Source organism: Giraffa tippelskirchi, chromosome 9, assembly GCF_054371585.1.
Source record: "Giraffa tippelskirchi isolate mGirTip1 chromosome 9, T2T-mGirTip1v1.2.pri, whole genome shotgun sequence".
NCBI lineage: Eukaryota > Metazoa > Chordata > Mammalia > Artiodactyla > Giraffidae > Giraffa > Giraffa tippelskirchi.
The window spans coordinates 146,500,623-146,515,408 of record NC_137283.1 but is presented as its reverse complement, the minus strand read 5'-3'; positions in this window follow the sequence as shown (position 1 = coordinate 146,515,408).

Genomic DNA, 14,786 nt, shown 5'->3' with positions numbered 1-14,786 from the left:
CAGTCCTTCCAATGAACATTCAGGACTGATTTCCTTTAGGATGGACTGGTTGGATTTCCTTGCAGTCCAAGGAACTCTCAAGAGTCTTCTCCAACACCACAGTTCAAAAGCATCAGTTCTTCAGTGCTCAGCTTTCTTTATAGTCCAACTCTCACACCCATATATGACTACTGGAAAAACCATAGCTTTGACTGGACGGACCTTTGTTGGCAAAGTAATGTCTCTGCTTTTTAATAAGCTGTCTAGGTTGGTCTAGCTTTTCTTCCAAGGAGCAAGCATCTTTTAATTTCATGGCAGCAGTCACCATCTGCAGTGGTTTTGGAGCCCAAAAAAATAAAGTCTGACACTGTTTCCCCATCTATTTGCCATGAAGTGATGGGACCAGATGCCATGATCTTAGTTTTCTGAATGTTGAGTTTTAAGCCAACCTTTTCACTCTCCTCTTTCACTTTCATCAAGAGGCTCTTTAGTTCTTCTTCACTTTCTGTCATAAGGGTGGTGTCATCTGCATATCTGAGGTTATTGGTATTTCTCCTGGCAATCTTGATTCCAGCTTGTGCTTCATCCAGTCCAGCATTTCTCATAGTTGTGACAGTTCTCCCAAATAATTGTTCAAAATAAATTCCAATCTAGTCTCCACATCTTGGCTGCAAACAAAGGGCTTTTTTTCCCTCCTTCTGTCTCTTTATATTCTCTGAAATATCACTGTACTTATAAATAGTTGTTCTTAAATGAGTACTTTATTAATGAACCACAGAGGGAAAATAATAAGGTAATTCTAGTCCTTAGTGAACTGAAGTGTGTTTGGAACTGGGACTGTATCTCTCTCTCTCTTTTTTTTTTTTTCTAATTGTTTGTTTAATTCTTTTTGGTTGTGCTGAATCTTTGTTGCTACATGGGCTTTTTCTCTAGTTGCAGTGAGCGGGGGCTACTCTTTGGTTGCGGTGCACAGGCTTATTGCAGTGGCTTCTCTTGTGGAACATGGGCTCTAGGGCATACCAGCTGCAGTAGCTGCAGCACGTGGGCTCAGTAGTTGCAGCTTCTGTGCTCTAGAGCACAAGCTCAGTAGTTGTGGCACATGGGCTTAGTTACTCCACAGCATGTGGGATCTTCCCAGGTCAGGGATCAAACCCAAGTCTCCTGCATTGACAGGTGTATTCTCTACCCAATGAGCCACCAGGAAAGCCCTGCATCTCTCTTGAATGAATCCAAGTAAGCTTACTAGGACTGAAAAGACTTATTTATATATAATATGAAATACACAAAACTAATTCCTTAGTCTCTTGCTTCAAACTCAGGTAGCTTTACTATATTTATTGCAGCTTCAGCTTTTCTCTTTGTGATCTCAGCAGAATGGCCCATGTTTTAAAGATAGCTTGTTAGGGATTGGTCCCTTTTATACTGTATTAATAACAAACTTAAAACTCTCGACATGATAATTCAACATACAACCACAAATTCTGTACAAATAGTTATCAAACTTGACAGTATTTGTCAAAATATTTAGGATTTGAATTTAACAATGCAAGATTAATCATCAACCCAAGTTACCCTGTTAAGTAGACAAAGAAACAAATGATGTCTTTTAAATCTTGTGCTCTCCTTTACAAGTTCTCCCAATATTTAGTTGTGCTTGAGTTTTTTATGTTTATTAAACTATAGGATAATCTTTGAGAAATGCAAAAATCACCTATGCTAAAAGAGCTCCGGCCTTGTTAAGCAGAATGAAAAGTATCTTAAATTTTTCCAGAATTTAAACAAAATCCCACGATTGTATGCTAGATCTTCTTAATTTCTTACTGGCATAGCAATATAAAAATGACATGCTACTAAAACAAAACAGTACAAGCAATATGTTTTAAACCCGTCTACTCTGGTAAAGAAAATCTAATCTTCCATAATGCTTCTTCAAAGTGAGATCAGTCAGCTAGCTCTACATTTTATATAATGTACAAGAATTTCTGTGTACCTTCATTGTGTTGTGGATTTCACATAAATGCTATCACACGTAAGGCTTGAATATGAACCACTTGTGAGCCTTCCTTTAAAGAAAGGAGTAATGAATAAACCGCAAAGGGAACTCAGTTCTCATAGTGGGTATGTGGTGTTGCCTCTGAGTTAACAGACTACCACATATAGAAAATAGCAGGAGAACTTGGCTGGGACCAAAGTTGACATCTCCAACTTTCCTTTGCCTTCAGTCAGCCTTTCAGAGCCCTGCATACTTTCTCTTTGAAGGTCCTGTACCACCCTTGAGCCCTATTCCATTATTTATTATCAGTGACTCTCAAGACCAATTTTGTTCATTAAAACTGTGTTATATTGGAACCAAATCCTTCGTACTATAGCTTATGCTTTTTCCTTGCAAAATAGAAATAAAATTTAACCTCCATTACCTGTGTAACAATTCTTTGTATGGATGACTAAATTATTCAGTAACTTTTTCTTTCTGCCATTCAGATATTCCATCCCTTCAGCCTTTTCTTAAAGAGCTTAATCTCCAAACCCCTTTGATATCTTTGTCTCCTAGTAAACCTGCTCTTATGTTCCAAACCCTCAATAGAGCCTATTCAAAAAACAGTTTTGAGCAAGAACCTATTTTCAGCACGTGGGATCTTTTCACATCTGTGATTTGTATGCCTCACAGTTCTGATGACTGATCCTTCCAGTACCTTGGGGAGCAGACATTTATGCTCAGATTTCCTTAGAAAGAAGAAGAGGTTGCCCAGATGAGCTTCAGAGGGGAAGTCCCCCTGTGTACAGTCTGCAGGTCCCTGGAGAGAGTTTTGTAGCAGCCCAAACCACCTTCCCAGTTGGCTCAGGTGGTAAAGAATCTGCCTGACAATGCAGGAGCGGTAGGAGACAAGGGTCCTATGCCTGGGTTAGGAAGATCCCCTGGAGGAGGAACCCATTCCAGTATTCTTCCCAGGATAATCCCATGAACAGAGACACCTGGTGGGCTACAGTCCATGGAGTCACAGAGTCAGCCATGACTGAGCAGGCAAGCAAAGCAAAGCAAACTGACAAGCATAACCCATATAAACAAAAGCTCTTCAGAGTCCTCAATAATTTTGATGCACCTAAAGATCCTGGGACCAAAAATTTTGAAAACGATAACAGCCTAGTTTTAAATTAACTTCATCGTCTCCTCAGCAGGAGCAAGTCAGGGAATGGGCAAATTTTTCTGGCCACATTGTAAGTTGCTGTATGCACAGTTTTGTTGATCATGGGCAAAGGCCTATTGTAGGAAGAAGTCTGTCCACACAGCAGCAGCAGTATTTGCAAGTCTGGTAGACTACAAAACAAAGAGTTCCATTTAATTTTACACCTTATACTTTGTTTAAAAAAAAACTGAAATGGTTGAGGTTGCATGTAGCAGCTTTTGAAAGCTGTGTCCACAGGAATGTAAACAAGTGATATTCTGTGACTGCTCCAGGACCACAGAAATTATCATCACCTGTGATGGTCAGATTTAAGAGTCATTTTGTCTAAGCTATAGTCTCAACCAGTCAGATATTGTGTGGCCATGAAGTGTTTTCGTCGATTCGACTAGTGTCCATAATTGGCTGACTTGAAAGGAGGTTATTCTAGATGAGCTGGACAGGCTTGATTTAATCATTTGAGAGTCTTTCCAAGCAGAGGTGAGACTTCTCAGGAGAAATTCCTCCCATGGACAGCGACTTCAGCTCATGCCTTAGAGTTCCAGCCTGTCCTTCCTGATGGCCTGCCCTCTGGACTTCAGACTTGCCTAGCCAGCCTCCACAATCACATCAATGCCTTGCAATAAATCCTTGAATATGTATCTCCAACAGGTTTTGTTTCTCTGGTTGAACTCTTGATCTAGGCTGTCCTTGGAGAAACAAATGGGTGATATGGTTTATGCTACTATTTTTAAATAGCATTGTAATGTTTCTAAAAAAAATACACTCAAAACTATTTAACTGTGACTTAAACATCTAAAGAATAAAGAGTGCACCCCAAAGAAAGTATAGTTCATGAGTATCATTGGCTCAGTAATGTGACTCCATGTACACATTCCAGGGATCAGCAAGGAGGTCCATTAAGATGTGGAAAGAAGATATTGGAACTCATTCAGAGTGGAGGGTTTTTTATAAAAGACAAATTAAGCTTCCTCTTATTTAATATGCAGACCAACATCTTTATTCCCATCCATGTATATGGCAGTTACATGTCACCTATGTAAGTGAACATGGGAGCTACTCATACTATCAGGTAAAATACTTGTGAAGAATTTCATCCTTATAAGATTCCGGCAGGGAGGAGCTGGTTTACTGAAGTCAGAACAGGCCTGAAGCATCCATTACAACATTGATTCTCCATGGAGAAAGGAAATTTTGAATACAACATGAGTTCTCAAAAGGAGTTAGTGAAATAATTTCTGAAAGTTTTTAAGTACAAGTGAACTTTAAGACTCTTTTAAATCCGGTAGTTAAATCACCATGGCATTTTCCATTTTAGATTTTCTTTCTGCCAAAATATTCAGTGCTAAGTTCCAGAATCTGTTTAGCCAAATGAATAATAAGTACCAAAAAAAGGAGGCTGCTATTTCCTTTTCTAAAAAGTGAGTAAACATAGAATGCATCTATTTCTTTCTAAAAACATCAAGTAACTCAATGAATTCAGTAGAAAAGGCATTATATGTTTGCTGTTGGGTGTGCAGTAAACTTTTGCTGTTGTTTTTTAGTTGCTCAACCATGTCCAACTCTTTGCAGCCCCATGGACTGTAGCACGACAGGCCTCCCTATCCATCCCTATCTCCCAGAGTTTGCCCAAACTCATGTCCATTGAGTCGAGGATGCCATCCAACCATCTCATCTCTGTTGTCCCCTTCTCCTCCTGCCCTCAATCTTTCCCAGCATCAGGGTCTTTTCCAATGGTACAGTTAATAGTTGCTGAATTTAATTGGTTGGAATAACTGATAAACACTGTTCACCCTAGAGGAGAGTTGTGTGGGTTACTAAAATCGGCAGATATCCCGTCTGATAAAGAGAATGAGCTAATGAACGTTAAAATCATTTAACACTTTTCCTCTAGCCGCGCTATTCCTATGTGTTTCATATTTAATAGTAAGATGTGCTGTTTGATTCTATTCTCTGATTGTGATATCAGAAACTGTTACACTATTACCTCTCTAAGACTTATTGAAAATTTCCTAAAGCTATTTGTTTCTTTTGGACTGCTATTAGTCCAGCTGCCAAGAAAAGGAGTGCCTCTGCCCTGAAATCACAAGTCAACTGCTTTGACAGTCAGCGGATCCCAGACATGAAGGAACAGTGAAACCTGCTCAGAAGACCACTGTTCAGGATAATACACTATTGTGTGTCTCGTACTAGATGAAATAGTGGGTTAATTTTCCGTTTCAGTTAGAGGCAAACTGGACCTTTAAAAAGCACTGATATTAAAAAAAAAAGCACTCATATTCAGTAATAAGACAATCCAATTTTTAAATGGGCAAAGGAATTTTTAATAGACATGTTTTATTTCAAAATGAAGATACCAAAAGCTTAATAAATCTAAAAGTCCTATAAAATTACTTTAAAAAATAACTATGTATATTTCATATCGGCACGATGTTATATCACTAATGGGGCTTCCCAGATGACACTAGGGGTAAAGAACCCACCTGCCAACACAGGCAGATGTAAGAGACACAGAACTACAGTCATCGTACTGTACAGCCTCATAACTGACAGTCTGTACAACTTGACCTGTATCTCCCCTCTGAGAAAGACAAGTGGCCATAAGCACATGCAAAGATGATGAACGGCATTAGTCACTAGGAAAATATAAAAACCATCAAAACCCTAACGAAGAGGTTGGGGGAGGGGAGAGGAATGAGGAAGCAGAGCACAGAGGACTTTCAGAGCGGTGAAACAATTCTATAGGACAGCTACAACAGTGGACCCATGTTATTTTCCATTGTCTGCAACACCAAGAGTGAAACCTAATATAAACTATGGACCCTGGATGATAAAGATGTGACAAAGTAGGTTTCATCAATTGTAATAAATTACAAGTTCACCACTCTGACATGTGCTATTGATAGTGAGAGAGTTGAGGTGGGGTAGACATGGATGGGAGTTTTCCGGGAACACTGCTCAATTTTGCTGTGAACCTAAATGGGCTCAAAAAATAAATAAATAAACCCTATGGGGAAAAAAAAGACACAGAAATAAATAAACCCTGTGGTGAAAGAAAGAAACACATCATGAAGTGCCATTTCACACCCACTGGGATGACTATAATCAAAACAGACAATGACAAGTTTGGGCAAGGAGATGGAAAGTTGGAGCCTGCACACACTGCTGCTGGGAATGTAAAATGGCACAGTCTCTTTGGAAAACAGTTTGTCCATTTCTTAAAAAGTTAAACATAATACTTTCAGCTCTGCCACTCCTATGTGTTTACTAAAAAGAAAACATATATTCATATGAAGAACTGCTTGTGGATAATTTGGCAGTTCTGCACGTTGTTAAACATAGAGTTACCACATGACCCAGCAATTCCACTCCTAAACATACTAGTCATCTAGGGCTTCCATAACAAAATACCACAGACTGGTTGCCTTAAAACACATAAGTTTATCTCTCACAGTTCTGGAGTCGAGACGTTGAAGATCAAGGTGTCCTCCCGTGGTCTCTGCTTTGTGTACATACACCCTGTGTGCGTGTATGTCATGCAGTCATGTCCACCTCTTTGCAACCCCAAGGACTGTAGCCCACCAGGCTCCTCTGTCCATGGGATTCTCCAGGCAAGAATACTGGAGTGGATTGTTATTTCCTTCTCCAAGGGATCTTCCCCACCCAGGGATCGAACCTGCATCTCCCACAGCTCCTGAATTTGTAGGCAGATTCTTTACCACTGAGCCAACTGGGAAACCCACTCATATACCCTTGGTGTCTCTCTTTATAAGGATACAAGTCATATTGAATCTTGGTCCCACCCTAAAACTTGTTCATGTCAACATTATTTACAATACAAAAGTGGAAACAATACAAATATCTATCAAATGACAAATGGATAAACAAAATGTTATAAATACACAATGGAATATTACTTAGACACAAGAAAAAATCTCTGATACATACTATTAAAGGATAAATCTTGAAAACATTCTGAGGGAAAGAAACCGGTAGTAAAATACTATATGCTTCTATGTATATGAAATGTCTAGAATAGTCAAAATATAGAGTTAAAAAATTCCTTACTGGTTGCCTAGGTCTGAGGGTGCTCGGTATGTGGAGTGACTGCTAATAGTTAGGAGGTTTCTTTATGGGAGGATGAAGATTCTAAGTTTTTAACTTAGATTGTAGTGATAGTTGCACAATTCTTTGAGTGTACTTTAAAAATTGAATAGTACACTTTAAATGGCTGGGTTTTATGGTGTGTGAATTTTACCTCAATAAAAATATTTTAAAACATTTTTTAACACAGAACAAGATTTTTTAAAAAGTCATTTGGCATGCAAAACCTTTGGCAGAGTGTATTCTAGATTAAAATGAGACAGATGTTCTTCAAAATATCAGGCACACGTTGTCAAGAATTACCAGGGGTCTATGAATCTCATTGATATCTGGCAACCACAGTTAAAATCGTGTGTGTGTGTGTAGCGTCTCAAATTGTTAGCTATAATTGACGCTCAAGAGAAGAAATAGCCTTGGGACTGGAATGGCTAACGAAGGCGTAGATAAAGTTCTTAGAAGTGAAATAAAGGTGACTATTATCTTTCAAAATCTCTTTAACCCTCATGATATTCTTCTGTCGTTGTTTTAGTCCCTAAGTCACGTCCTACTCTTTTTGTGACCCCATGGACTATAGTCCTCCCGGCCCCTCTGTCCATGGGATTTCCCAGGCAAGAATACTGGAGTGGATTGCCATTTCCTTCTCCAGGGAATCCTCCCAACCCAAGAATCAAACCCACATCTCGTCTCCTGTGTTGTAGGCAGATTCTTTACCACTGAGCCACCTGGGAAGCCCCGTGAGTTTCTTGGTAAAGTCCTAATCTGGTACACTTGCCAGTTTCTAATGAAAAATCAAATGGTCTTTCAACTCAGCTAATGACTGTAAACCATGTAACCTCGAAGTAGTGTGTTCTTCCCATCCGAGAAATGCAACAGAGTGCCAATCTTCCTTTGGCACTCAAATATTGAGCTGAACAATAGAAATGGAAGGCTCAGCTAAAGGACTGCAATTGTGTTGTGAGCTATGGAATGAGCTATGAGCAACGGCATAAGCCAGGGATTCTCAACCTCAGCATTACTGACATTTTGGACTGAATGATTCTTTCCTGGGCTGACTATCCTGTGCACCATAAGCTGGTTAGCCATATCCCTAGTCTCTACTCACTAGATGCTATTAGCCCACCCCACCCCCAAAATGATGACAACCAAAAATGTTGCCAGACATAACTAAGTATCTCCTGGGGGTGCAAAATTTAGAACCACTGGCAAGTTAAGAAAGACTTAATCATTTCCCATGATAATAACACAGACCATACATTAAAAGGAAAATTCCATATATTGGACTTTTAATTCACTAGTATAAGCTCGGTTGGTTTGAAATATTCAGAATATTGTGTATGTAAGTGACCATATTCTTTGCCGAGTTTATTTGGAAGATTGTCATAGTTTGCTCTAAAATCTGAATCTGATGCTGAAATGCCAACATGGAGCCACAGGGAAAAAAATTATATTTTCATTATAGTAAAAGACTGCCCTTGGACACCTTTGGACACTTATAAATGGAAACATTTCAAAGCAATTGAAATGTAATTGTATAACCTACTTTACTGTGTAGTAAAAGATTTGCTGTCCACTGACAGAATTTGAAAATACACTCGATGTCTTTATCATTATGGGCACCACCTCGGCATGGCAGAAATCACCTTCATTGTCCTTCTAGTCTGTCAATAAATCATCTAAGAAAGAAGGATATAATCATGTAAGTTCTGATACATTGTACTTCAAGAGTTTTAAATGTGAATTTACTGCATTCTGAAACTATGGTGTGGATGACATCTCCCTACACATTTAAATATGTGATATCAATGTAATATCACTGTGATGTTAGTTTTCCCACTAAAAATCTTCACCTACCTCAAGAGGACCATACATATACCTGATGTCTCTAGGGTTAAATGATTCCTTTCTTTCCTTCCTCCTTTCCTTCTCCCTTCCTTCCCTCCTTCCTTCCTTCCTGCTTTCCTTCCTTCCTCCCTCTCTCCTTCCTTTTATGAGCATCACTGAGACACTAAAGCTAACACCCTCACCCACTCTTGCAATTATTCTACAGAAAAACCATTGACAAGCTAGCCTCTCTTATGAGTAGAATGCGAGGCTTTACCAGGAACCTTCCCCAGAGTTCAAGTCCAAATTATTAGCTACAGATGTTCCCAGGTGGCTCAGTTATAAAAACTTCGCCTGCCAATATAAGAGATGCAGGAGGACAAGGGTTTGACCCCTGGGCCGAGAAGATCCACCAGAGCAGGAAATGGCAACCCACTCCAGTATTCTTGCCTGGAAAATCCCATGGACAAAGGAGCCTGGCAGGCTACAATCCCAGCATCACAAAAAAGTTGGACCCAACTGAGTAACTGAGCATGCAAAGGAATACAAACTTACAGAAGGAAAGTGTTCTCCCCAAACTTTCAAAAAACTAAATGAACTTGTTAATTGGAAGTTTTGTTAACTAATGGTATAAAATAAAGCTACTGGCTATCTTCTGTATCTCAGTGAATGGCACTCCGTCTTTCCCTTACACAAGCCAAAAATCTCAGAGTCATCCTAATCCCTTTCTCTGCTCTCATCCTTCACATCTAATCCATCAGTCCACCCTCATCATACATCTGGACTCCAAGCACTTTTCAACACCTCCAAAGCTTCCACCAGCCACACCATACTCACTCTTAACTGAATCATTGACAGGTTCTTAGAACCTTTTCCCAGCATTGCCACCAACGTGATCCTTTGAAGATATAGGACAGATAATGTCCTGGCTCTGGGCAAAATTCTCTTGGTTATTCAACTCACTCAGAAAGAAGCCTAATCTTCATGAAGGCTGGCAGGCCCTGTCTGATCTGGGTCCCTGCTGCCTCCCTGTTCTCATCTCCCACACACCCTCTCTATCAGTCTGCTTCATTCTCAGAGTGCTTTCTGTACCTGGAACATGCCAAATGTGCTTTCTCAGGGCCTTTGAAATGGCTGTTCCCTCTGTCTGCAATGCTTTTCCTCCAGGTACTTGCATGGCCCTAGCTTCCCTGGTGGCTCAGATGGTAAAGAATCCCACCTACAATGTGGGAGACCTGGGTTTGATCCGTGGGTTGGGAAGATCCGCTTGGAGGAGGGCATGGCAACCCACTCCAGTATTCTTGCCTGGAGAATCCCATGGACAGAGGAGCCTGGCGGGCTACAGTACGTGGAGTTGCAAAAGAGCTGGACACGACTGAAGTGACTTAGCACAGCACAGCACTCACATGGCCCACGGTCTAACTCTTTGAGAACTGCTGCTCAGTGAGTTCAGTGCCTATAGAAACTCTCCAACGGTGTATCTCCTTTTTAATTATAAAGACCTTAGGTTGGTCAGAATTACAATGTGGCAACTTTCCAGTGTTCTGTGATATTATATGATAAATTGAAATAGAAGAAAAGCTGCGTTTGTCTGCCATCCACTTAAAAGGATCAATACATTGCCATTGAATGAAACAAGTACCCCTTCAAAGTGTCTGAGGAACCAACTTTAAATAGAGTGTAAGAAGTAAAGTGGTTTTTCCAGTGGTCATGTATGGATGTGAGAGTTGGACGGTGAAGAAAGCTGAGCGCCGCAGAATTGATGCTTTTGAACTGTGGTGTTGGAGAAGACTCTTGAGAGGCCCTTGGACTGCAAGGAGATCCAATCAATCCATCCTAAAGGAGATCAATCCTGGGTGTTCATTGGAAGGACTGATGTTGAAGCTGAAACTCCAATACTTCGGCCACCTCATGTGAAGAGTTGACTCATTGGAAAAGACCCTGATGCTGGGAGGATTGGGGGCGGGAGGAAAAGGGGACGACAGAGGATGAGATGGTTGGATGGCATCACTGACTCGATGGACACGGGTTTGGGTAGACTCCGGGAGTTGGTGATGGACAGGGAGGCCTGGCATGCTGCGATTCATGGGGTCGTAAAGAGTCAGACACGACTGAGGGACTGAACTGAACTGAAGAAGTAAAGTAAGGAACTGTCATATGCCTCAGGGCAAATACATTTACCATTTAAATGCGGGTTTCCCTGGAGAAACCCTGAGTGAGTGTTAGTCTAGTTGTGTCAAAAAGCAGTAATACAATTGCCTTCATAGCCCAGAAAAAGAAAAAGATTGGCATTGAATCTTCAAACATACTTGCAAATTAGCTGTGCTGTAGTAATTTGTATAAAGATTTCTCTTAAGATCAGCAGCTAAATCACACACACTACAGCAGATTATGTTTTGACCTGCAACATTGTTTTATGCAGAAATCAATGAAGTCATCACCTCTTCCAAAGATTTGATTCAGGTGGTAATTCCAAGATGTTTTTGTTGTTGTTGTTGTTAATGTTGTTGTTGTTTTTACAAAGGATTTCCAGCGTCATTAATATGGATTTATTTGAAATACATAAAAGTGGGGAGGGAGGGGTTCCTCCTTGTATAGATATCCTGGACTGAAAGGGCAATATGCCCCATTCTCTCCTCAGGTGGTAGAGGCTACCACTTTAACAGGAGGAACCATGGCCATCTGCAGAAGTCCAATCATTTTATGGTCAACCAAGTACACATGCTATGCATTTTTAAACTTCCTTCAAGTCAGTTAATGACTTGGAAAACACGGAACAGATACATTTATTGTCTGCATAAAAATATACTAAAGTCAATGTTAGTTTCATTGGTTGAAAGTTAGAATTAACCTATGAAAAATAAAGTGAGGGGAACAGATAAATCCTCTTTTTGAATATCTATTGGGACATTTTAAACACCTTTCAGGTTTTATAAATTTGACTTCTTTTAAACAAGCAGCAAAGAAAATTGAGTTCTCTGGATGGAGTTCACATTCCTTTGAAAGAGCCTGATCATTTAGTCATCTCAGTAGCATCTCAAAAATACCAGATGACAGCTGATATTAACAACTGCTTTCCAAACACTGCCTGGAGGAAAATATATATTTCTAGCTGCTTCATAACACTTAGCATAAAATAATCATGCAAACAATTTAAAACACAAATCCATTACCTGATGGCTCAGCGATAAAAGTATCTGTCTGCAATGCAGGAGACATAGGTGATGAGGGGGATCCCTGGGTCGGGAAGACCCCCTGGAGAAGGGAATGGCAATCCACTCCTGTATTCTTGCCTGGAGAATTCCATGGGCAGAGGAGCCTGGTGGGCTGCAGTCCATGAGGTCACAGAGTCGGACACAAATGAGCACAGCACACACATTGCAAAGTAGTACTAAGCAATACTTGAATTGAATTAGTGTTGCAAGCAACTTATTAGTTGTCTTCAGGCCAGTGCTCTTCAGGCCCTCAAAAATAAACCCCCCCCCCACCTTATTGTGTGAATTAAATAAATTAATACAAGTATTACTCTTAGAATGCCTGGAGAAAGAAAGGGCAACCCACTCCAGTATTCTTGCCTGGAGAACCCCATGGACAGAAGGGGCTGGTGGGCTACAGTCCGTGGGGCCACAAAGAGGCAGAGCATGTGTAGACAGCACACAGGGTTTCCCAAATGGGGCCTGCGTGTGAGTCTTAGACTCCCTGGAACCAAATTTAGAGACCCCCTGCTCTATACAATCACTCCTACTTTGTCTTGAAAAGCTTGCTGAAGCAGATGAAGCAAGATGCAGCTGAACCCAACTCTTGGAGAGACTGCCCAGAGTCTCCTCCTTCAGGACACAGCTCCCTAAGAGAAGCCAGTTCTGGAATTTACTCTGACACCCATCGCTTCTCACTGTGGTTGGGATGGCAGCTTGAACTTGAATGAAAAGTAACCACTTGTTTCCTTCCAAGTGCAGATGGGGAGAGCATTAGAGGTGTCAAAAGTGCCAAAATGGGAACTCCAAAAGGGGCTGAAGTCAGGGAAGATCATAACTATAGGGAAAAAAATAGTCCAGAATAATGAAACTACAGCAGTTTATGAAAATGTGGCAGTTTACAGTTCTGAACATCCCATGCTAGAAATAAATAGAAAAGCACCACATCTCAAATTATCTGTTTCTGTTTTGAATTTTATTTATTTCATGCTTTAGATTTACTGGACTTAAAAAAAAAAAAAAGGACATTAACAGAAAAAGATAATGCCAGTAACTACTTTGCCTACTGCTAAAGACCTAGCTATGTGGCAACTGAAAAAGAAACAAATAATCATTTCAGCGTAAACTATCTCAGAAATCTGGGACATCATCAGATGCTACAGGCTACAGCCCTGAGGGTTTTGCCTTAAATCAGAGTCACAGACAAGAGGAGAAGAGGTGAACTAATTTGTCAACAAGATATGAGAATAAACCACTCATACTGAGAGATGCATTGTGGCTTCATGAAACCACTGCCACTCTTATGATTCAAATTACTCATGTGGATAAATAATAAGTAAAAAAGATTATCGTGTAAGATTTTAACACAATCTACTTAGCAACAATATCCCAATAATCCCTGGAGGAGGAAATGGCAACCTATTCCAGTATTCTTGCCTGGAAAATTCCATGGACAGAAGAGCCTGGCAGGCTACAGTCCATGGGATCAGAAAGAGTCAGACACGACTGAGCAAGAGCACAACACAACAACAACCTCAATAATACGTCACGAGAAAGTCTTCAACCCCCTGTATCCTACTGAGCAAAGGTCCTGCTGCCTGACAGCTAGCCACTTAATGAGTCGCTAAAAGCAGCAGGAAGCAGCAGCCAGAAGATGCTGCTTGTCAAAGTTACCTTTCTAAAAATACTTAGATCACGTCATTTCCCTACTTAATACCTATTCCAGCTCCTTGTTGACAATGGAAATGTCCCAAACTCCTGAATAGGGCACAACTGTCCTTTATTAGCTGGCCCAGCACTACATGTCTGTTCCCATCTCAGCCACTGCTATGAACTGTATTGTTCCCCACTCCCCAAATCCATATGATGAACCCCCCGTGTGATGGAGCATTCCCTGGTGGCTCAGTTGGGAAAGAATCTACCTGTAATGCAGGAGACTGCCAGCAAAGCAGGACACACAAGTTCGATCCCTGGGTAGGGAAGATCCCCTGGAGGAGGTCATGGCAATCCCCTCCAGTATTGTTGCCTGGAGAATCACATGGACAGAGGAGCCTGGCGGGCTATGGTCCACAGGGTTGTAAAGAATTGGACACAACTGAAGCAGCTTTCCATACACGCACATTGCAAAATGGCAGCTCACCAATGTCATTTTCATCCAGATGACTTAAACTATTTGTTGCTTATTGAAGGGGCTATACCACTTAAACTTGGGCAATATATTACAACATATGAGCATTTATCCTTGCATTTCTTTGGAAACCTGGTCTTACATATGTCCACTTTTTATGGCTAGTCTCAGTTATGGTAAGCATGTTATTCTGAAGATTTCTCCTTTGGTTAACCTTTAATCAAAATTTCTGCATTCATTTTTCTTATTTTCAAGCCCCAACATAAGTAGTTCTTCATCTAAAAATCCTTCACCCCTTCACCTGTGCTTCCTTGGGTTTTCTTTTGCACATTAGTGATAGCACAGTGTATTAGTGACGCACTGTGGTGTTTGATTGGC